Below are 23667 nucleotides of genomic sequence, written 5' to 3'. Positions count from 1 at the left end.
TATCATCCTGCATCTGAGACAGTTTTCGTATTTCTTCATCCTACTCTGTTCTACACCTGAGGAGATTCAAGACCCCTTTTTCTTCTTTGGAATGAGGACATACCAAGAATAGAAGTCTCTTTCCTTGTGTTCCTGAGAAGCTTCCTCTACTGCCCCAAAATGAAGTAGCAAGGCACATTCTGACTGTAAAAGCGTCTTGTGAGAAGGTTCCCTGAAGAGAGATGGGGAAGGGAAGGGGGTAAAGAGTCAAATTGTATGAGGTAGCCAAGGGTGATTATCTCTAACACCCATCTGTCTGATATTAGGACAGATAATGCCCAGTGGAATGAGACAAAGCAGCTTCTTAAGTTTGTGTTCTCTAGTCTGAGTCCAACAGGGCTCCTGACTGCCTCATCAAACCCACTGACATGTAAAAGCAGAAGTGCACTTTGCCAAGCAAAAGGAAGGTTGGCACCTCTTGTGGCATCTCAAGTGCCTTTTGGAGTGATATTCAGTTTAATCTGGGGTGGTAAAATGGTGTGCACTATCTCAGCTGTGGCTGAGGATGGTACAGCTTGCAGTACGGAGAAGGGTGTAAATTCCAAGAGAATGCAGGATAGCTTTGGTGTCCTTTATCAAGTGTAGAGCACTGTCTGTCCTCTTGTTCAGCAGCTCCGAGCCCTTCAAGTGCAAAACCTCAACTGTGACCTCAGGATGTCCAATGCTTGAAGCCAAAATGCTCTGCACACAGTCACTGTGATGGCCACAGACCTGGCTGTAGTGTCTGCGGTATCCATTGCCAGTTGCAAAGCCAACTTGGCCAACAGTCAACCTGCTTTCATTATATCCTTAAGCTCTTCTCTGTTGTCATGACAGAGCTTTGCGAGGAAAGGTGTCACCCTGTTCCAGGCTAGAAAGTCATTTGGACAGTAGGGCCTGGCTGGTAGTGAGTGCAGAAGTACTCAAACCCTGAAAGGGGTACCTTATACCTCTTCTTGACTCATTTGGCCATTGATGTCATGATATCTGGCATCTGCCACAGAACTTTAGCAGTGTGTAATAGGCCTTCATTAATGGGGAGGGCAATCCAGACAGGATGTCAGACTGCTTGTGAGATTTCTCTGAGATGACCAAAGTTCACACAAGGAGCTCCTAGAACTCCTTAAAGTCATCCAGTACTGAAGATACTGCTTCATCTGGCAATGATGAGGAGAAATCTTTTGTTAGAGAGATGAGGTGCTGGTGCCATGAGCCCAGAATCTGCCTTCTCTTCATACTCTGGCATCAATGGTCTGGACACTGGGGAGGGACACTTGTTTCTCTCTCTCTCAGTGGTGGAGACGGGGCCCTTGATGCTTGTGAAGACAGGCCCCAGTACTCCCAATAAAGCCATGGTATCATAACTATATGAGTACAGATGACTAACAGATTGTTGACTGGACCAATGCCAGTCTTGACAGGCCAGTGAAGTTGGAACCTGTAGGAGAGCCCCACAGGACTCTCAGTGGCAGTGACTACAGACCTCAGAGGGGCAGGTTCACTGGTCAGTGATGGGGAGAACGTATGCCCCAGTGACAGTGAGGAGGAACAGACCCCTCCCCAGGGGGCATGCCCGTGTATAAGGTGCTTTTGGTCCTGGACAAAAAGAATGTCTTGGTACCAGTGATGGACCTGGTTCTACCCGAGCCTCATGCCCCAAGGCTGGAGTGGATGCTGAGAGGGCATCATCGACAATGATGAAGTCTGCTGCATCACAGTCTGCTCCTTTTTTCCATCCCTCAGCACTGTGTGGGGCTTGTAGGACTTTTTTTCCAGAGGGTGTGCTGGGTCTTCTCTTATGGGAGGACACTGAGATCCTTCCTGAGCTTCTGCCTCAGTGTTCAGAGAGGCCCCTTTCAGTGCTCAACTTCGAAATCTGAGGTGTCACTGCTTTGATGTTGAAGCAGAGGTCAATCTCTCCCCAACACAGTCTTCTCCACAGTAACCTTGGGCATTGCCTGTCTACTCAGTGGGGTCTTAGATGATGCTGGCTTGTCTATTAATAGGTTTCTGCACCTTGTTTCCTCCACTTTTGATGAGACTTTCAGGAGCTTCAGCCTTGCATCTTGTAACTTGCGAGTCACAGAGTCAGAGACCAGAAGGGACTATCAGATCATCTAGTCTGACCTGTAACTCACAGGCCACTAACACCACCCAGCACCCACACACCAAACCCAACCACCACAATTAAACCAAAATGTTACAGCCCACAGGAGACTAAACTACTGTGTGCCACAGGCAGAGAACAGGAGGGACTGAGATGTACCTATGACCAAGGCCCCTGCAATGGCAGGGAACTGATTAAGTGAGATATAGCCAGATAATCCCAGCATGTGACCCATCCTGCAGAGGCAGGAGAAAAAACCCTATCACTGACAATCTGACTTGGAGGAAAATGAGTCCTTGCAGAGAAGAATAAGCATACTAAGCATCTGCTTGGAATAGGTGATTCCCTCAGGCAAAAGAGATACCTACTGTGTCTGTCTTTCAAGGGTATTATTTCATTGCAGGATGGACGGACTGGGCTGGAAGCCTGCAGGTTTTGAATTTGCCATTTGAGAATCCCTGTACATGTGGTGAGGGGATCTAACTAATGAAGTTCATGGTCGATTCATGGCAGTCACAGCAGAAGATCAGAAGTGGTTCTGAAGATTTGCAGAAGATTTCAAAGATCTTTAGCCTGAGCTAAGAACCTGCAGGTCAGACATTCACTACAGTCCATCTCGCTGTCCTGAGTGGTAACAGGGAACCAAAGGAGGGTTTTGGCCACCCACCCTTTATACATTCACAGAAGAGCATGAGACGGTACAGGGGCATGCGCGACCCCAGACACTGCTAATCAAAATCCGGCCTTATGTGCACATGAATCTACAGTGGGATCCCTGCTCAAAGAAGAAACCATTCCTACAAAACAGTGATATATTTTTCCCTAAGAAACAATTCAGCATTTTAATTTTTTTTTAAATTGTAATTAAAAGAGCAAAGTTTCATCTTTAAACAGGTATCGAAAACAGAAGAAATTCTATTCTACAAGAAATGTGAGCCTTTTTCACATTAAATCAATTTATGCAAATGATCTTTGGAATGTTTATAAATATTGTAATTAAGATGTGCAAGTCTCTTGACTAAGTCTGGAAAGGCCAAAACAGGCTATATAAGAAGCAATGGAAGAGGCTGAAAAGGGAGGGAGAGAATCAAGCTGATCTGAGAAACTCATCTGACTGGCTGAAGGGGTGTGGATAGGTAGTACAAACCTCCATCAGTGTTCTCTCTTATGCCATAGTAGCCCTAGGTTTTAATTTAAGAAATAAGCACACACTAATGATGCAGGTGTAGTATTACTGCGTCCCAAATCATCAAGTATTTTCTACACGGACCTTCTTGGAACAGGAAGCTCTGTTAACACATGCGTTATGAGAAATCAATTTATGGAAAAACATTCTAAAATGAGACAAAGGCACATTCACTTTTCTCTTGTGAATAATGTATCAAAAAGCACAGTACATAACCATCACCTACTGGCTATTGGTGCTCCTCCTTTCATTAAGTTTCCCATTTCCTAAAACTGCAGCTGTTTGGTAGGTTAAACATCTGAAAGGCTGATATTTCCAAACTTTACTGATGTTTTCCAGTTCATCCCTGTTTTCCCACTAGATAACCCTGCCGAAGTCTCTGCTGGGAAATGGAGTGGTGAGCATTTAATTAACTGGCTGGCACAGGCAACTTTCTGTTTTAGTAATCCACAATTTACGTATTGCAGTGATTATATTCCAGTAGAAATATTACAAGTATGTCATATTTCCTACTCTCATTTCTCAAATCAACACAAATTTATTAAAATGTTACATTTATGTTGACTCTTAAGTCAACCAACCTTCAGGAGAGAACCTGAGCGCAGAAAATGAGCCACTACTTCTTATGCCATATACAGAGTCCCAAGTACATAACTGACTTCTAAGCAATCAGACAAGACATGGACAGCATTCACAAACTAACTTGGGATGCTACACTAATGTTTCAGAGAAGAAGAATGGACTTTGAGTTAAGGCAACGGAATAGTATTCAAGATCTGGGTTCCGTTGCTCGTTCTGTCACAGAATTTTTGAGTGACCTGGAGGAAATTTTTCTGTGCCTCCATACCCCATCTCTAAAATGGAGATAACACTTTCTTTTGTATGCCCTATCTATTTAGATGGTAACTTTTTCACTATTCTCTTACCATGTGTCTATACAATACGTAGCACAATGGGGCCTTGATCTAGCTGGGACCTCGAAGACTTAGTATCATATAAATACATAATTTACAGCAATTCTTATAATGTTGAAAAAGATGACTATGATGCTATCCAAAGATCTGATAAAGAAATCCTTCCTAACTGTCCCCACATTAACAACTTCTAGTCTAGGAGGCAGACACAGTTGAGAAGGAAGATTTTCCTCAGCTGAGCACAGGTCCTTCTTAAAGAAAGGTAATCTTCTATAAATATGTAACAAAATCCTCAATCCCACCACAACATAACAAAAGATCAACAACCTCTTCTTTCTTTTGGATGTCAAGTTTAATAAAAATACAAAATTTTCACGGATTTCTATCTTAATGTCTTTAGGATGTTCTCTATCAAGATGATGACTAAACTAGGTTCTGAAATGACTTCTTTTCAAAGGAGAATGTTCCTGGGACAATAGCTAATGCCTGCAATCTCCCAATTCTTCTAGCAAAGAAAATTACTAATAAAAAACACCTTCTAGAAAAAGAAATATCCTCACCTTACATCTATGCATTTGGAAAAGGCTAAGCATGCTCATGCTCTCCTATATAGAAAGAGTCTGTAAAGCCATGAGTGTTCCCACTTCAGTAAGCGTTATTATGGATTCCTTTACTTACTGCTGCCAGAATATCCAATACTGCTGAAGAAAGCCAGTATTTCCTTATATTCCACCACTCGGCCATCAGGCAATTCATAGAAAATTCAATTTAGTCTGTCCTCTTCTTTTATCGTTAGATATGGACTAAATCTGAAAGAAGAGAAAATGATTCCGCTACTGCTGCCTAATCAGGAAAATCTCTTTTCTCCCCCAAGCCAGTACAGGATGACTACATCTTCAGTCTTCCCCACCTTATCTACCTCATTCCAAATTCTGCCAGAGTAGGAGAAATTGGGGAGAGGGAAAATATAGAGGACTCTTCATCCAGCAATGGTTCAAAACAACAACCCACCCAAAAATCCCCAAAGAATATAGAGGGACCTTTTTCTAAAAAAAAAGGTGACCACTTGAAAATTTTGTTGGCATGAAAAAAAGATTACATTTTTTATTAAAAGACTGCTGATAAACACTGTGGAAAGAAAGCAAAGAGTTTTTAATCTCTATACTCACTTATTTTACCATGATATTCAAGCGGCAAAGCAGCTCTTTATACAAAATACCTAATTCCTCCCCTTCTTAGGTGTGCTGGACATTTTTCCCATTAAGTTACTATCTCCATAAGAAAAATAACTTAGTGAGTCTTATTTAAAATGTGATTATCACACTTGCAAAAATCAGGATAAAATATCTAGTAAAAGTATGAGTTTTGTAATGGGATATAAAGCTTTTCACCTCTAGGTAGGCACTTTAAACCCAAACACTAACAATTGTTATCATGCAATAGATGTTTGGTGGCCTATGATTTAATGATCTAAGTCAAGTTCCCACAGCCTAAAAAGACACTACCACAACTGACACACTACTATTAATAGCCTTATATATGGACTGAGCAGACCTGGAAACTGAGCTATTCACTCACACAGAGGTGAACCCTCCAGGTTAGAGTTGAGGTACATTGAAAGGGAGCATGTGTTAATTTGTAAACTGTACATTACCTGTTCCACAGAGAACTTCAGTCTCTGGGGCTGTCAGCCTTTCAAAAGCATAAAATCACATACACAAAAGTTAAAAAGCAACCACAGCCTTGGCTAAAAGAGCAATTTGTATCTCAAAGCAATTGGAGACACTTTCTGGAACTGTATTAGTCCTGACATTTGTAACATGTATTTCATACACCAGCCAAGCTGTGAGATTAAAAAAAAAAAAAAAAAAAATCAAGAAAATAAAAGAAAAGAGTGGACTAATGTAAACAAATGACTGTGTTAAGAGGCCCAACTCCAAATTCAACATCCAATTCCTTCAGTATTAACCTCCTGTCTTTCCCCACCCCAAGACTTTCCATAGGTGAGGGTGGTTCTCCTTCCTTGCTCCATTGCTTTGGAACTCCCCCCACAGTGACAAAGTATCTTCAGATCTTGCTTCAAAACCTTCCTCTTCTCTAAGATGTGACCATGATTAACCCTTATGTGCCCTTCATTCTTTACTAATAGCTACACACTATATAAAAGTACAGGAGTACTTGTGGCACCTTAGAGATTAACAAATTTATTAGAGCATAAGCTTTCATGGGCTACAGCCCACTTCATCAGATGCATAGAATGGAACATATAGTAAGATATATATATATATATATATATATATATATACACACATACACACACACACACACACATACAGTGAAGGTGGAAGTTGCCATACAAACTGTGAGAGGCTAATTAGTTAAGATGAGCTATTATCAGCAGAAGAAAAAAAAACTTTTGTAGTGCTAATCAAGATGGCCCATTCAGACAGTTGACAAGAAGGTGAGAGGATACTTAACTTAAGGAAATAAGATTCAATATGTGTAATGACCCAGCCACTCCCAGTCTCTATTCAAACCAAGTTAACGATATCTAGTTTGCATATTAATTCAAGCTCAGCAGTTTCTCATTGGAGTCTGGTTTTGAAGCTTTTCTGTTGCAAAATTGCCATCCTTAAATCTTTTACTGAGTGGCCAGAGAGGCTGAAGTGTTCTCCTACTGGTTTTTGAATGTTAGGATTCCTGATGTCAGGTTTGTGTCTGTTTAGTCTTTTGTGTAGAGACTGTCCAGTTTGGCCAATGTACATGGCAGAGGGGCATTGCTGGCACATGATGGCATATATCACATTGGTAGATGTGCAGGTGAACGAGCCCCTGATGGTATGGCTAATGTGATTAGGTCCTATGATTGTGTCACTTGAATAAATATGTGGACAGAGTTGGCATCGGGCTTCGTTGCAAGGATAGGTTCCTGGATTAGTGTTTTTGTTGTCTGGTGTGTGGATGCTGGTGAGTATTTGCTTCAGGTTGGGGGGCTGTCTATAAGCGAGGACTGGTGTGTCTCCCAAGATCTGTGAGAGTGAGGGATCATTTTTCAGGATAGGTTGTAAATCTTTGATGATGCGCTGGAGAGTTTTTAGTTGGGGGCTGAAGGTGACAGCTAGTGGCGTTCCGTTATTTCCTTTGTTGGGCCTGTCCTGTAGTAGGTGACTTCTGGGAACTCTTCGGGCTCTGTCAATCTGTTTTTTCACTTCAGCAGGTGGGTATTGTAGTTTTAAGAATGCTTGATAGAGATCTTGTAGGTGTTTGTCTCTGTCTGAGGGATTGGAGCAAATGCAGTTGTATCTTAGAGCTTAGCTGTGGACAATGGATTGTGTGGTGTGTCCTGGATGGAAGCTGGAGGCATGTAGGTAAGTATAGCAGTCAGTAGGTTTCCGGTATAGGGTACTGTTTATGTGACCATCGCTTATTAGCACTGTAGTATCCAGGAAATGGACCGTTTGTGTGGATTGGTCTAGGCTGAGGTTGATGGTGGGATGGAAATTGTTGAAATCATGGTGGAATTCATCAAGGGCTTCTTTTCCATGGGTCCAGATGATGATGTCATCAATGCAGCGTAAGTAGAGCAGGGGTGTTAGGGGATGAGGGCTAAGGAAGCGTTGTTCTAAGTCAGCCATAAAAATATTAGCATACTGTGGGGTCATGCGGGTACCCATAGCAGTGCCGCTGACTTGAAAGTATATATTGTCCCCAAATGTGAAATAGTTGTGGGTGAGGACAAAGTCACAAAGGTCAGCCATCAGGTTTGCCATGACATTATCAGGGATACTGTTCCTGATAGCTTGTAGTCCATCTTTGTGTGGAATGTTGGTGTAGAGGGTTTCTACATCCATAGTGGCCAGGAGGGTGTTTTCTGGAAGATCACCGATGGATTGTAGTTTCCTCAGGAAGTCAGTTGTGTCTCAAAGACAGCTGGGAGTGCTGGTAGCGTAGGGCCTGAGGAGAGAGTCCACACAGCCAGACAATCCTGCTGTCAGGGTCCCAATGCCTGAGATGAAGTACAGTGTCTTGTATGCTAGTTCATCCCCTCCTCCACTCGCATCTCTGAGCCTTTTTTCATGTTGCCCCCTAAATACAGAGCACACTTCAGAAGTGACTTCCTGATCCCAAGTGCTTAGCTACCTCTTATCCTTTCAGCCTCTCCTAAAATATGACTTTCCGCTGGCCTTCCAACAATAGCTCTCCTCTCCCTCTCTCTTCCCTGCAATGAAATATAATTTTACAACATACTTTAAAAAAAATCCTGAAACTACAAGCAGCACAGAAACACTCAACACCACAACCTCTTTACAACCATTCCCACCCTTGCCTTTCTTCGTACATTGTTAAAACTAAAGTCCCAATGCTGCAGTACACGGCGCATGGACAAACCACACACATACCTGTTTGTGTTCAATAAATTACAGGATTGGGACCTTCGAATTAAAACTCTTTGGAGTAGGGATGTTCTCGTATTAGTTCACAAAATACTACGTGAACCTATTTTTGGTGCACAAAACACTATGTGCACCATAGTTTTTACAAACGTACAAAGGCATCTCTAGAGGAATTCACATGCTACATTAGGTAAATATTGGTCCATTTTACTTCTCATTATTAAAAAACAGAGATACTTCATATAAAAGTGATATATACACAAATTTATTGAATGTAATAAAGTAATCATTGAAATACCTAGATCTCATAGGGATACTCACCAATATCACATATATTTTACAAGCACACACAATGTTGCTTTTCAGCAGAAAAAAGAACCCTGACACTGGAAAGAGTAGCTATTGCACTTAGAAAATTCTTATCAAGTCATCTAGCCCCTGCTTCCCCCAGCAAAGGAAGTTCTTATAGTACATCCTTTAGTGTTTTGTTTAGTCTAACGTAAGGATGGTTTAAGTGACACACTTTCCACTGCATCCATAAGGAGATCTATCATCACTTACACAGTCCGAGCTCTGTATCAGGATGTTCCCCCAATTTCCCTCCACAATACATAGCCTAAATATTTCTTTATTACTTAAATTAGCCATTATTCTTAATTACATAGTGCATCACTGTCAGTAATTCTGCTCTCTCCTGGATGTTTACACCTTCCAAATATATGTAAATTTATGCCCTCCCAGCCCAATTAATAGTTTAACCAAGCTATGGTACGTAGGGAGGTGAAAGCTAACCATTTTCCAGTAAGTCAATCCCTCCAGTCCCTTAGGGTCATTTTAGTCTCTCTTCAAACTTACACCAATTAGTTAAATCCATCTGGTACAAAGATGTCCAGAACAGTTGGATATTGCCTATGTAATTTTATATAAAACACATACAAATAAAGCCTTTCTACACTTTAGTGTATGCCTCTCCTGCAGTCTCCATGTATTGCTTGTATTCTTAGATCCTGATTCTATAAAGACTTATGCATGTGCTTAACTTCATGCTAAACACTGAACTCTGTGTTCACGTGTCTGCATTTTGGGCCTTAGATTTCAAGTACTTCATGGTCTTCCTTAGTATTTATACAGCACTTAGCATAATGCGGTCCCAAACCTGTGTAAGTCTATGAGTGCCACTGCAGTACAAACAACAAATGTGAGAAGCTGGCAGGTTTTAGTTACGATTACCTTTTTTCTCTTTCCCATTTTTTCCCTTGTCTCATACCAATAAAACAGCAGCATCTGTTCAAGCTCTAAACTGTACTGTTTACTTCACTGTAAAGGCATTATAAAAATAAGGAATAAATTTAGTAATAGATAGTTTGCTAATGCAAAGCTAGTAGTGCTAATGCAAATAAAGGAGATTTATTTTCTTCATAAGTTCTTAAAAAAAAAAATAAGAGACATTAGTTAAAATTCAAACAATATTTCCCACTAGATTGGAATGTCAAATATGGGATAAACTACTTGATGTTATTCAAGTGTCACTGCACAGAGCATCGGCTACAGGTGCTGAAGACACACTCTACCAAAAAGATATGGTGAAGATTCATCCAATAGGGTCTCACACAACAGATGAATATTCAATTTGCATTATGAATCGAAAACCACTCTTACATCTGTGATGACCTTCACCCCCATTAATCAACAGATACACAAACTTTACAGATCTTCATGAATTAACAACTACAAGTTTCAGATTGTCTTTGGTTCCAAGAATATATACCACCTTACAACAGTTGTTGTGTTTTGAGTAGTTTTCAGAGTAGCAGACGTGTTAGTCTGTATTTGCAAAAAGAAAAGGAGTACTTGTGGCACCTTAGAGACTAAAAATTTATTTGAGCATAAGCTTTCGTGAGCTACTGCTCACTTCATCGGAGTTTTGATACTGTGTTTTGAGTACACATTCTTGCTCTCCAAAGACTAAGGTATCTAAGTACATACATCAGATACCAAAGCAGCTAAAAGTCTTACTGAATAAGCACACCTTTCAAATTCTGGCTTTACAATAAGGTTTATACACAGTCTCTTAGTCTCAAGAATCTAAATGCCATTCATCATCTACAGTGCCTCTAAATGCATGACCAGAGTTTGCAACTTGCCCTTATGTTTTGGGGCAGGCATTCACACACATTATTTTCCACACTTCTCTCTCATTTGTGCTAGTAACTAAGCTACAGACATCAACAACCATATGAAGAGAAGTAGATAACTCAGACTACAACTCTGCAAAAACAGAGCACTCATCCTGGAAGGAACTTCACCCTGCATGGATCAGATTCATTCATTTTTAGACATGAGTAGGTATAGCATCAACTTAAAAGATGTGTAAAGTCAGGGGAAAAACTCTGAGACATTCTTAATAATAAAAGAGAGCTTTTTATTAGCTATGAAAAATTAAATAATCATCATAAGGGTATTTTTCCCCCTGAACCGCTTGTGAACATCCACCTTGAAGACTCAGAACATGTTACAAGTCAGTTTGAGCAAGCTTCCTTACCTAGTCATGCTGAGGAAGCAAGAGGAAGAAAAGGAAATAAACTTGAAAACACAGATATGTCCTACTTGTTTAAATCAGAATAAAATGATTAATCTTTGTTATACTGAAGGGTATGCATTTCTAACCTATTCCACACAAATCACTAGTTTAGTATAATCACTCAGACCAGAGGATTGTTCCTTTTTAAAAACATACTAACATGTAATAAGAGTGTTTTTACTGTGAGGAAGAAGTAGCTTTTGAAAATAGCTTAATAATCAATTACATTATTATTTTATTTGAATTTCTAGCCTGCCATATTTTCTCAAACACATCAGACAACTTTCCTGACACTCACCTATACAATTCTTGCCATTTTATTTAATACACAAAGAACTGCACAAGAGTTTCATTTTCACATTCTCAAATCAGTAACAGAGGGCAATGGAAAAAACTAGTAACCCCTTTTTTTTTTGATGTTTCACAATTTTACCTTACACATATATAGGACTGCTGCAAGTGAGCTTGCAACCACACACTGTGTTTTTGCATAACATTGCTTTGTTTTCTGCTCTGTAATGGCACAAGGGACATATTGCAGTCACTTTAGGATGGGTTTTGTTTGTTATAAAACTGTCAACTTCATTACTAATAAGAAGAACATAAAAATGTAATACTGGGTCAGACCAATGGTCCATCTAGCCCAGGGGTGGGCAAACTTTTTGGGCTGAGAGCCACATCTGGGTGGGGAAATTGTATGCAGGGCCGGGGCAGCGGGTTGGGGTGCGGGAGGGGGTGCGGTGTGCAGGAACAGGCTCAGGGCAAGGGATTGGGGCAGAGGAGGGGTGCAGAGTGTATGGGGGGCCCAGGGAAGGGGGTTGGGGTGCAGGAAGGGTGTGGACTGTGGAGGGAGCTCAGAGCAGGGGGTTGGGGTGCACAGGGGTGTGGGGTGGGTTCAGGGCAGGGGGTTGGGGTACATGGGGAGGCAGGGTGCAGCAGGGGGCTCAGGGCAGGGGGTTGGGGTGCAGGAGGGGTGCAGGGTGTGGCAGGGGGCTCAGGGCAAGGGGTTGGGGTCCAGGAGGGGTGCGATGTGTAGGCACGGAGTTGGGGGGGCAGGATGCAGGAGGGGTTCGGGCTCCAGCCCGGTGCCGCTTACCTAAAGCGGCTCCAGGGTGGCAGTGGCGCCCACCAGGTCCAGGGCAGGCTCCTTGCCTGCCTGCCTGCCCTGGTCCCATGCCGCGTAGCTACAGGAAACAGATGGAACCATGTCCCTGCATGGACCCTGGGGAAGGGGGGCACAGGGCTCTGCGCACTGCCCTTGCCACACCTCTAGATACCTCCCCCGAAGCTCCCACTGGCCATGGTTCCCCGTTCCTGTCCAATGGGAGCTGTGGGGGGTGGTGCCTGGAGGCAAGGGCGATGCACGGAGCCCTCTGCCTCCCCCACCCCAAGGGCTCCAGGGACATGGTGCTGGCCGCTTCTGAGAGCGGCCCGGGGCCTGCGGCACTAAGGAGGGCAATCCCACGGGCCGGATCCAAAGCCCTGAGGGGCTGGATCCAGCCCGCGGGCCGTAGTTTGCCCACCCCTGATCTGGCCCAATATCCTGTCTTCTGACAGTGGTCAATCTCAGATCCTTCAGAGGGAATGAACAGAACAGGGCACTTATAAAGTGATCCATCCCCAGCTTCTGGCAGTTGAGGCTTAGAAAACCCAGCACATGTTTTTGCATCCCTGACCATCATGGCTGATAGCCACTGATGGACCTATCCTACACAAACTTATCTAATAGCTACAGTTATCCTTTTGGCCTTCACAACATCCCTTGGCAATGAGTTCCATGGGTTGACTGTGCGTCCAGTGAAGAAGTGCTTCCTTATGTTTGCTTTAAACCTGCTGCCTACTAATTTCATTGGGTGACCCCTAGTTTTTATGTCATGTGAAGGAATAACTAAGATTTCCTTATGCACTTTCTCCACACCATTCATGATTTTATAGACTTCTATCATATCTCCCCTTAGTTGCCACTTTTGTAAACTGAACAATCACCATCTTTTTAATCTCTCCTTGTACGGAAGCTATTCCATACTCCTGATCATTTTTTATACCCTTCTCTGTACCTTCTCCAATTCTAATATATACTTTTTGAGATGGGGTGACCAGAACTGTATGCAGTATTCAAGGTATGGGCGTATCATTGATTTCTATAGTGGCATTATGATAATTTCTGTTTTACCTATCCCTTTTGTAATGAATCCTAACATAGTTAGCTTTTTTGACTATTGCTGCACATTGAGCAGATGTTTTCAGAGATCTCTCCACGATGATTCCTCCAGTGGTAACAGCTAATTTGTGACTAAATTATACACACACACACACGACTGCTGCAGGTGAGCTTGCAACCACAGTGTTTTCCATCATTTTGTAAGTATACCCGGATTATGTCTTCCAATGTGGATTCATTTGCATTTATCAACACCGAATTTCATCTGCCATTTTGTTGCCCAGTCATGAAGCTTAGCTAGATCCCTTTGTAACTCTTTGCAGTCAGCTTTGGTCTTAACTGTTTTGAGTAATTTTTCTTGTTTCTGAGACTATCATAGGCTTAAATAGCAGTCTTCTCCTTCCTCTTTGCTCTGGACAGGAGATTTGGTAGTTATGGTAGCTGAAAATTTGAACAACCCCTTTAATTTTCCAAGAGACCACAAACACTAAAAAGGCATTATTCATAGGTGTATAGTTATGGCACAGCATTACTACAGGGTAAAGTTAAGGTTATTTGGATGCTTTAACTGTGAATTTCCATACTTAAACATGTTTGAATTTCCTTTAAGTTTAACCTTATCCCTAATTTCCTTCATTTGTAATTATCCCCTCATTTCGGGGATAATTACAAATTCCTCTTATGTTTTTAAACCTTCAGATACCACTGTGCTCTCTCAACTCCATTTTAACCTAGTTTTATGTCTGGGGATAACAGAGTGAAACAAATGTTTAGTTATAAAATAAGAACGGAAACTTGCTAATTCCAATTGCTTACACATTTTTAAAGTGGGAGAAATTTGGCGTTATTTTTCATATTTTTTCATTAGAGAATATGATTGTGATTTCCAAAACCAATTAGTGAATTTAGCCACACAATTCACATTAATTTCAATGGAGTTGCATGTGGTTAAATCCTGTAGTTGGTTTTGAAATCTCAACCTACAAACATAGCTACATGTATCGAGAAGGTTTAGTTTTCAGTTAGAAGTGTAATGTACAGCAAGGAGAATGCGATCATGCTCTACCAATCAAACTCCACTTTAACAATTTTTTTGATACCTCTGGTACAATTCAAAGTCAAAGTGAAACATCAAATGGAAATTACTATCTCCCATATTCCCAACTAGCTCATGCAGGTTTAATACAAGTAGGAAGTTCAACAGCCATCAAGTTACTCTACCATAAACTAAACTATAAAGACACCTCCGCTTCCCAGAAAAAGAGGTTTACATTACTGGCAACTTTTTCATGTAAAAAATGTGATAGGCATTAATGCCCAATTGTTCATTATCAAAATGCATATGAATTCTTACTAAAATAATGCTCTCTCTCTCCCTCTCTCTCTCACACAGCTGGCTTGGAATCATTGTTGACATTCCAAAATAATTTACAAGCACTTTAAAACTGGATGTTTCAATAACCTTACAAGGACCTTTTTTGGAAACAGAGCTTTACAAAATATCAAACTTATTGCAAAACTGCTGATGAAGTTATGAGTAAAAGTCATATCTGCTAAAATTCTACCAGAGTGCAAGCTGTAGCAAAAGATTTCAAGCCCCTTTCCCACCTACTATTGTAACAAAAATTAGAAAAAAGTGTGGAAGTATTCTTCCAATTCTAATACTAAGTATGATTTCACATGCTAGATTCGAATCACTCTACTTTACCACACTTACAGAATGCAAACATGAAGACGTAATCTAATAATTCGATGATTGGAGCAGTATGATTCCATCATGACAATTGTACAAAAGGGTACAGATCTTCTAAGTGAGGTGCGCCCATACAGTTGTTCAATTCCTGTTAAAGTCACTGTGAGTCGTACAATTAAGTCCCCAAACTTGAATTTGAAATTTTGTTCCCATTCTCAAATTGAAAAAAGGCCTAAACCATTAAAAAAAAAAAAAAAAGTAACTGGCAAAGGAGGCAAGTGAGGTGGCTCATTATAGGCCTGATCCTGTATTCACTGGAATCAATAAGAGTGTTGCTATCTATTTCAATAGGTACAGGAACAGGCCTTAATGGGAAGGAACGCACACACGTAAGATTATCTTGTAAGACTGTTTTGTAGGCCATGAAAGGGTCCCCCACTGAAGTGAAATGCTTTTAGGCTCCTGGAGAAGCAAAAATTGGATATTCAGAAAAAATAATGAAAATCAAATCAGATGTGCAGGTTGTCTGTGGGTCAAAATCAACCTCACTGGTGGACCAGACACAAGCAGAACTCTTAACTGCAAAGCAGACAGTGGAAGGAGAAATGGGAAAACACCTCATGAGCAGAAAGTAAAATAAAAGAATTACAGCAAAGCATTAAACAGATCCTGGTAACCTGCACACACCTCTCTGGCATGCCTATTAGACATATTTGACTCACCTTCACATAAACTATGCAAATTATACAAGATAGCAAACTAATCAGCCAGGATAAGCTCCTAGACACAGTAGGGGGAAAAACACCACCAAAAATCTACAGTGGTAGAGGAAGGCCACATAAAACCCCCTGATTAAAAGCAATCTTGTAATGGAAAGACGACTGGAGCAGCTCAGAAACCAGGACAGAGCACACAACACTACTATTAGAATTCTGGAGGTCCTCACTGTGAAAGAGCTTCTTGACCTGACTGAATATATGGAAACGTTTCTGGGTCAGTTTAGTCAAATTAAACAAAAAAGATGAACCAATGTATATATAGAAAAGAGCAACAACGTTCGACCTCCAAGATTTTGACCACCAATGGTGACACATTAATAGCTATTCTCTCAGATTCCCAGGACCGACAAAGAATTTCGAAATGACAGAACTAAAAACAATTTGAAAGTGGAAAAACCCTTGAACTTCCCTGGACCTGAAGCTCAGGCCAGGAAAACATTCCAAATGGAGTGAAAAGTTTGAAGAGAGAGGCATGGATGTTGCTTTTCCCAGAGAAGCTGCAAGCCCAGGGGTGGCCAACCTGGGGCTCCGGAGCCATATGCGGCTCTTCAGAAGTGAATATGCGGCTCCTTGTATAGGCACCGAGTCTGGGGCTGGAGCTTCAGGTGCCAACTTTCCAATGTGCCAGCGGGTGCTCACTGCTCAACCCCTGGCTCTGCCACAGGCCCTGCCCCGACTCCACCCCTTCCCGCCTCCTCCCCTGAGCCTGCTATGCCCTCACTCTTCCCCCACCGACCCTCCTGCATGCCACAAAACAGCTGTTTGGGAGGTGCAGAGAGGGAGGGGGAGGCGCTGATCGGTGGGGCTGCCGGCGGGCGGGAGGCACTGGGAGCGGGGAGGAGCTGATGGGCAGCTGCTGATGTATTACTGTGGCTCTTTGGCAATGTACATTGGTAAATTTTGGCTCCTTCTCAGGCTCCCCTGTGCAAGTCTATCACGGAGAGGCACTACTACAGGCTTTAATTACATCATCCAAGCAAAGATCTCAAAGCACTTTGCCAACTTTGCAAAATATTACAGGTGGGGGAAATGGAGACACAAAGTGGTTAAGTGACTTGTCCAACTAATTATTACTCCTGTACTGTTACTTGTATTGTGATAACACTTAAAAGCCTCAAAAATAAGCACGGTTTTATTGTGCTGGGCAATAAACATACATAATAAAGAGACTGTCTATGTCCCCAAAGATCTTATAATCTAAGGGCTTGTCTACACTGGCACTTTACAGCGCTGCAACTTTCTCGCTCAGGGGTGTGAAAAAAACACACCCGTGAGCACTGCAAGATTCAGCGCTGTAACGTGGCAGTGTAGACAGTGCACCAGCGCTGGGAGCCAGGCTCCGAGTACCGGTAGCTACGCCCCTTGTGGAGGTGGTTTTTTTAGAAAGCTCTCTCATTTTTCTAGCTCGTCACTTTGACCACATCACCTCTCTTTTTGCATCCCTCCAGTGGTTACCCCTTCTCTATTGTAACAAATACAAACTTGTCTTCACTTTCCCTGCCTTTCAGAGCTTATTCCCCACCCCACTCATTCACTGTCGAGAGGTTGACTCCTGCCTCCTATTGGTCCATGTTGCCCCCATGCCTGGCAGGCACTCCCTGTAAACATCTGCAAAGCTACCTCTTTATTCACCTTCAAATCTTGAAAATACTTGGAACAGAATCTCTCCCCCGTGATGGACTGGAACTGGTTCTGTGGTCCCTATGCATAATAGATTACTTCTTATCTTAGCAAATGGTTGTAAGATGGGCTCCTGAAAAGTGACAGGAAAGAGGGATGGGATAGAGGTAGAATGGATGGAGTAACCCGATGTTATAACCTCCAAAACCCATTTGTTAGATGTAATTTGCTCTCATGCAGGGCAAAAATGGGACATACAGTCTCCAAAATGAGGGAGGTCGATTGGGTGGTGCAGCTGAACATTCCCGAGGTTGGGATGTGCCAGACCCTCAATCAAATCCTCATCAACACATCCAATTTGATGAAGAGGGCTAGGTGGGGGAAGTTGTATCAAAAGAAGAGGCCTCACGCCATGACATCAGTCTCATGTGATACAAGAAGTCTACAAAGGTTGGAGAACTGTACTAGATAGGATCTCTTTTTGCAGTTGTGATCTGCTAAGTTTTCCTTAACTTGCAGGTGTATATGTACATTGAGAAACCACAGTGGCCCCCAAATCCTTCAAGGTGTGCAAGGATTCATTGTTGGACTCACTGAAAAGTTTCAGTCTGTCAAAAGGAAGGTCTTCTATGGTATCCTGGAACTCCCTAGGAAATCCTGACAGCTGCAACCAAGATGCTTGCAAGATGCTTGACAGCAGTAGAGATAGAACAAGCTGTGATGTCCGCTGCATCTAGGGGGCTTGCAACTGTATCCTTGCTAAGAGCTGATCCTCTGCTATGATGCCTAGAACTATTCTTGGTATTCCAGGGGAAAATGATCAATAAAAGTGTTGAGTTTACTATAACTGCCATCAGAGCCTGATAACTCCCCATTCTAAACTGGAGGGTCATGAAAGAATAGCTTTTATGCCCAAAAGAGGTTGGGGTGCTTCTTGGTCTTGACCATACAGTGTAGACTTAGTGTGGTATTGTCTACGAGGCACATTTACAGCCTACACAACTAGACAGTTGGGAGGAATGTGCAAAAATAAACACTCAGAATTTTTTGCTCGGACATAGTACTTTTTAATTGGCTTGTGTACATGTTGGTGGTGAGGTAGTTGTACTCTGACAGAGAGTCTTGCCAGGATCCAGTAGACTAGAGCCTCATTCACTGGTAAAGCTACTCGCCCAGAGGTTGTCTTGTGGAGGATGTCCAAGAGACTATGTAGCGACTCTTGGACCTCTCGAGTGGCATCTGAAGCGAGTCAGCAATGCATTTCATCAGTTCATGAAACTGTTTAAAATCATCCCTGTAAGAAGGCAGAAGAGGCATCACGGCCTCGTCTGGTGAAGATTAGGAGATAATAGTATGTGTTGTCACCTCCTTGTCTGCTCTAGCCTCTTGCTCTTCAAATGACTCCTCCTCTAGTTGGTGCTGTTTAGGGGGAAGAGATAGAGCAGGAGACTGCCTTCCATGATGATCCTCAAAAGGTATAACTAGGAGCTCTTGAAAGCTGATGATGGGTCCCAGTATGGTCATGGATGGGGGCATAAGGTAGAGGGGAAGGCATCCAGTGCTGGTCATACCAGTAAGAAGGGCACAAGATTGTCCTGCCCTTGGGGCTTCTTTTTCAGTTAAGGAGTCAGGAGAGAGGTAGTGGATCCCTGCACAGATATCTGAGAATCTGAAGAGGAGTCTTCAGCATAGGTCAGAAGTGGAGCAGACACTGGAGGTAAGGATGGCTGTTCCCCTGGTGCAGATGATAACACAGAACCCAAGGGTACTGGAGCAAGATAAGGTCTCAGAGACCCTGCAGATCTCAGTACCCATAGCAATTCGGTACCCATTAATAAAAGAGACTCCAGCTTATCAGACACCAACAAATCTTTGGAGAACTTAAACTCCTGTGGTCTCAGGTGAACCTTTGTCAGGACCAGATGAGGTTGCAGAGGATGTTGATTTTCCCAAGGATATCTGTCTAGTCCATAGTGCTGGAACAGAAGATGTTGACCTCAAAGGTACTGAAGTTGGAGCCTGGGTCATCTATTTAGGTACCAGAAGTGGTATTGAAAAGTCTGTGGATGTTAAAGACAATCTAGAGACACATCTTTCTGGGTCTCTGCTTGAGTGGTCATGCTTGGAAGGTACAGCGGACAACTTTGGTGCTGAGGTATGCTTGGCACTCTGGGTCTTTGAGGAGCTCAAGGTTTTTGAGGAGCTCCCAGTACTGGAGAAGCCTGGAGCCTCAGCGGTACTTTTCCCAAGACCCAAGGTCTCCAAGATGGTGACAAAAGCTTTTTTGAAGTAGGCACTCTGTAAGAAGATTCCAGACTCCTCTTCTTGGGGGAGCTTTACCAGTACCCTCCCATGTTCTCATCCTGCAAATGACCTAGGCCAGTGGGATATGGAGGTTGATGGGACACTGTGCTCACCTGGAAGTCAATGTATGGGGGGGGATTGCAGGGGAGATAGGGAGATATCTGGGCCTGGATCCAAGACTGGTTGGAGGGAACATTCCACGATGAGGAGCTTAAGTTTAATATGGCTTTTTTTGGGGGGGGGGGGGGGGAGAGATCTGCTTTAAAAACACTGGGCCTGGTTCTCCACTGCCTTATACTTTATGTAGTCATTTGTATCAGCATAAAGTGAATGCAAAGCAGGGCGTAAAATGCTTCCATTCTGTTTTGGTAACATTTTAAATCATCTTTGCACAAGTGTAACAGACTACATGCTGCAAGAAAATTGAGAATAAAGTCAATTTTCTATGTTATTGTAACCATATTGAATATTTCAATTATAAATTAAACTAAACTTGTATTCATTTCTTTAGATTTCCATCCTATGCAGACTCCATACAAAAGAATGCTATACAAAGCTCTGGGTGTCCTGGACATACTCGTCCAACTCCTATTTACAATACATGGGAGAAAGCATGACATAGTGATTAATACTACAGAAGTGGAAGTTGGGAGATTAGAGTTATATTCTTGCTTCCACCACAGTCTTCCAATATGACTTTGAGCAAGTCATTTAGCCTCTCTATTCCTCTGTTTCTCTACCCGTAAAATAATATTTAGGTATCTAGGTCACAAGGAGACTGTGAGGTCTTATTCACTAACAGTTTGCTAAATCCTCTGAGATCATCAGCTAGAAGAAGCTACAAAGGTATTAAACTATTATGTTTCATTGCATCTTACAGTAAATTGTATTGCTGGTTCTCCTAAATTAAACATATTTTAAAAAAAGATGTACAGGTAAAATATATTTAAATCCACTCATCTTTAGGAAAAAAAATTTCCATACTTTGGGGATTTATTTTCAGTACAGCATTGTGGGGTATCATGCCTTTTTCCCTGTCCCCTTCTCTCCATTTATAATTTGCTTATGTGACAATCCTAGAGGGGGCAGGGAATTTGCAGTAGCACTAAGTGAAAGTTACAAGTGCCTAGTCAGTTTCACAGGGAAAGCCCTCTATACACTGAGGCCCTGTCAGCAATTTCTAACTGACCACAGATGTAAATCACAGGTTTCCTGCTAGGGATGAAAAGAGTTTGGATGCTGGCACAGACAGGGACAAACCAATTACATTACCTGCAAAAGAAAGCATCCTAGAGCTTGATGCTGAATGACATTAAAGCACTGGATCTCACTTACAAGTAAGAGCAACTCGGAGGTTTGATATCTTTACCAAATCAAGTTTTATTCACCCATTAATATATTTATGGATGTGCATGAATACATTTAATACATGTGCATTTTATTATAATACCAGTGAAAATTCCAAAAAGCTAGTGGTGATAAGGGAGGAACAATATATGTAAACGGACATACTGGAGATTAAGCAAGGGTCTAAAAATATTTCTTGTGTCTGGTACATACTAACATCATTCCATCCCCATCGTTCAGCAGGCAAAAAATGCAAGCCTTCATGTAAATGCACACATGTATGACTTTGTAGTTACATACCCACAACTGCTACAAGAACACATAACAAAACCCACCCATCTAGTCACTACGAATTGTGCCACAGCTTTAAAGGAACTGAAAGACTGATAAATTACAACAGTTTAATTTGCTCATGTAATTTTAAAAGCACTCATAGCTAAAGGAAGGACAGTATCATAGCTAAGGAGCAGCTTTCATTCAGACATAAATAAAGGTCTACAGTTATCAAGTCAGACTGGAAAATTTTTCTGAAACCTAACAAAACATGGCTTTTTAAAATCATTTACTGTTTCAGATGACATGTCTTTACAGCACATTTCCTAAAAATATTCATTAGAACATTGCACATAATGATGTGGTATCTGTTGTCTTTAAAAAGAAAAGGAGTACTTGTGGCACCTTAGAGACTAACCAACTTTAAGTAAAGTTCATGGGTTTTCTGTATCTAAAAAATAAATCAATCAATCAAAGATGTAATGATACCTTTCATCTTGCTTTTTCAACCTTTGTGAGTGCTGCTGATCCACTACTCATATTTCCATGTCTCAGTCTGCAAAACTGTATTTGCATGAAGCTTTACTGACTGTTTGTCAAGCAAGTGGATGTAAAAGGTGGCATAAGTGCCGGCTTCCTCCATTCCCTAGGGGTGCTCAATCTCCGCTCAGCCCCAGGCCCCGCACCCACTGCATCCCTTCTCCCAAGGCCCCCACCCCGTCCCATCTCTTCCTGCCCTTGCTACACCTCTTCCCGTCCAGTTTCACCCTCTCCCCCTAGCACACCCTATCCCCGCTTCTCCTTCTTCCCCCGCACCCTCCAGTGCCTCCTACATGCCACAGAACAGCTGATAACAGCAAGCAGGAGGTGCTGGGAAGGAGGGAGAGGACTTGATGGATGAGACCACCAGCGGGGGCGCCTATGAAAGGTGGTCATGTGTAGGTGAAGAACAGTGTTGCCAACTCTCACAATTTTATTGCAAGTCTTGCAACATTTAGTGTTTTTCTTAAAGCACCTGCTTCTGGAGGCAACTGATCACATGTGAGAAAGAAGGGTTAGTCTCTAAGGTGCCACAAGTCCTCCTTTTCTTTTTATGGATACAGACTAACACGGCTGCTACTCTTAAACGTACCCTACAGTGATTGTAGTCCTTCCATGTTATAGTCAGCATTGATCCCACTGCAGATATGCATGCACCTCATGCGTGAGACTGGATTTTTTTTAAAAACTAACAGTGTCCATCGCCCCAACATGCACCCTGTGCCCCTCTGTACTCCTGTAAGAGGGCATGGGGAGGTGGGGGGTGGAAAGTGTCCAACATGCTAGTTCTTCACTCAAGCTAAAATTCTTCAAAATCTTCTGCAAATTATTAGAACCATTTTTGATCCTCAGTTCCCTCACAATTGAAAGCTCATGAGGCTGAGCACTTCGAAAAGTGGGGAGAGTGGGATAGGGTATCCACATTGATTACAACATCTCAAAGAACCACAATTACTATAGGGTAAGTAACCATACTTTCTTTGAGTGTGTGTCAGTGTGGCTCCCCATAGGTGACTGGCAAGCAGTATCCCCCCTGGATGGTGGGAATGTAGCAGTATCAATCAGTCAAACAGAAACTGAAGTACTGTTCTGAACTTGGCATCCGAACTGGCAACAAAAATGAGTGGGTTCTCCATGTAGCTGACTTGGAGAACTCAAACTGGCACATTTCTGAAGAAGATGGATGATGCCGCCTGCACCCTGATAGTGTGTGCCTGGACATTCAGAGGGACAGGCTCACCAGCCAGGTAACAGCAAGTGAAAATACATGGTGTGGTCAATTTCAAGATTCTCCACAATGAGACAGCTTGGCCTTTCAGTGTTCCAGATATGGCCACACAGAAGTGGGAAGAGATCCTGAAAAGCTTGGTTCTGTTGAGGTAACAGAGCAGGGCTCTAGAGACATCCAAAAGTATACAGCTTCTCCTCTTCTATGAGGAGTGTGTGAGAAGGACGACTGGTAAGGTGATCGATTAGTTCGGCTGAAATTCCGAGACCACATTAGGGAGGACTCAGCAGTGTGGTTCCATCACCACGTTGTCTTGTGGAAATCGTATAAGGTGACCCAACCATAAAAGACTGCAGCTTGCTGGCTCTCCATTCTGAGGTAATGATCATGAATAAGGCTACATTTTAGCCACGGATATTTTTAGTAAAAGTCATGGACAGGTCACGGGCAGTAAACAAAAATTCAGAGCCCATGAACTGTCCATGATGTTTACTATATACCCCTAACTAAAACTTGGGCGGG

General features: G+C 42.3%; 1 protein-coding gene across 4 annotated transcripts in view; it reads right to left on the bottom strand.

The window, feature by feature from the left end:
- Positions 1-23667, bottom strand: part of ATXN7L1 (ataxin 7 like 1) — a 203032-nt gene that overhangs the window by 148903 nt on the left and 30462 nt on the right. Inside the window, exon 3 of one of the 4 annotated variants that reach the window (XM_077835536.1) lies at positions 4904-5034. The exons of the other annotated variants lie outside the window; for them this stretch is intronic. The gene's annotated coding sequence lies outside the window, so the exon portion shown is untranslated. The remainder of the gene's footprint in view (positions 1-4903; positions 5035-23667) is intronic. 4 annotated transcript variants of the gene reach the window in all.

The sequence above is a fragment of the Eretmochelys imbricata genome, chromosome 1 (assembly GCF_965152235.1).
Source record: "Eretmochelys imbricata isolate rEreImb1 chromosome 1, rEreImb1.hap1, whole genome shotgun sequence".
NCBI classification, from domain to species: domain Eukaryota; kingdom Metazoa; phylum Chordata; order Testudines; family Cheloniidae; genus Eretmochelys; species Eretmochelys imbricata.
The sequence above is the reverse complement of the archived record's forward strand: the minus strand, read 5'-3'. Positions and strand labels throughout refer to the sequence as shown.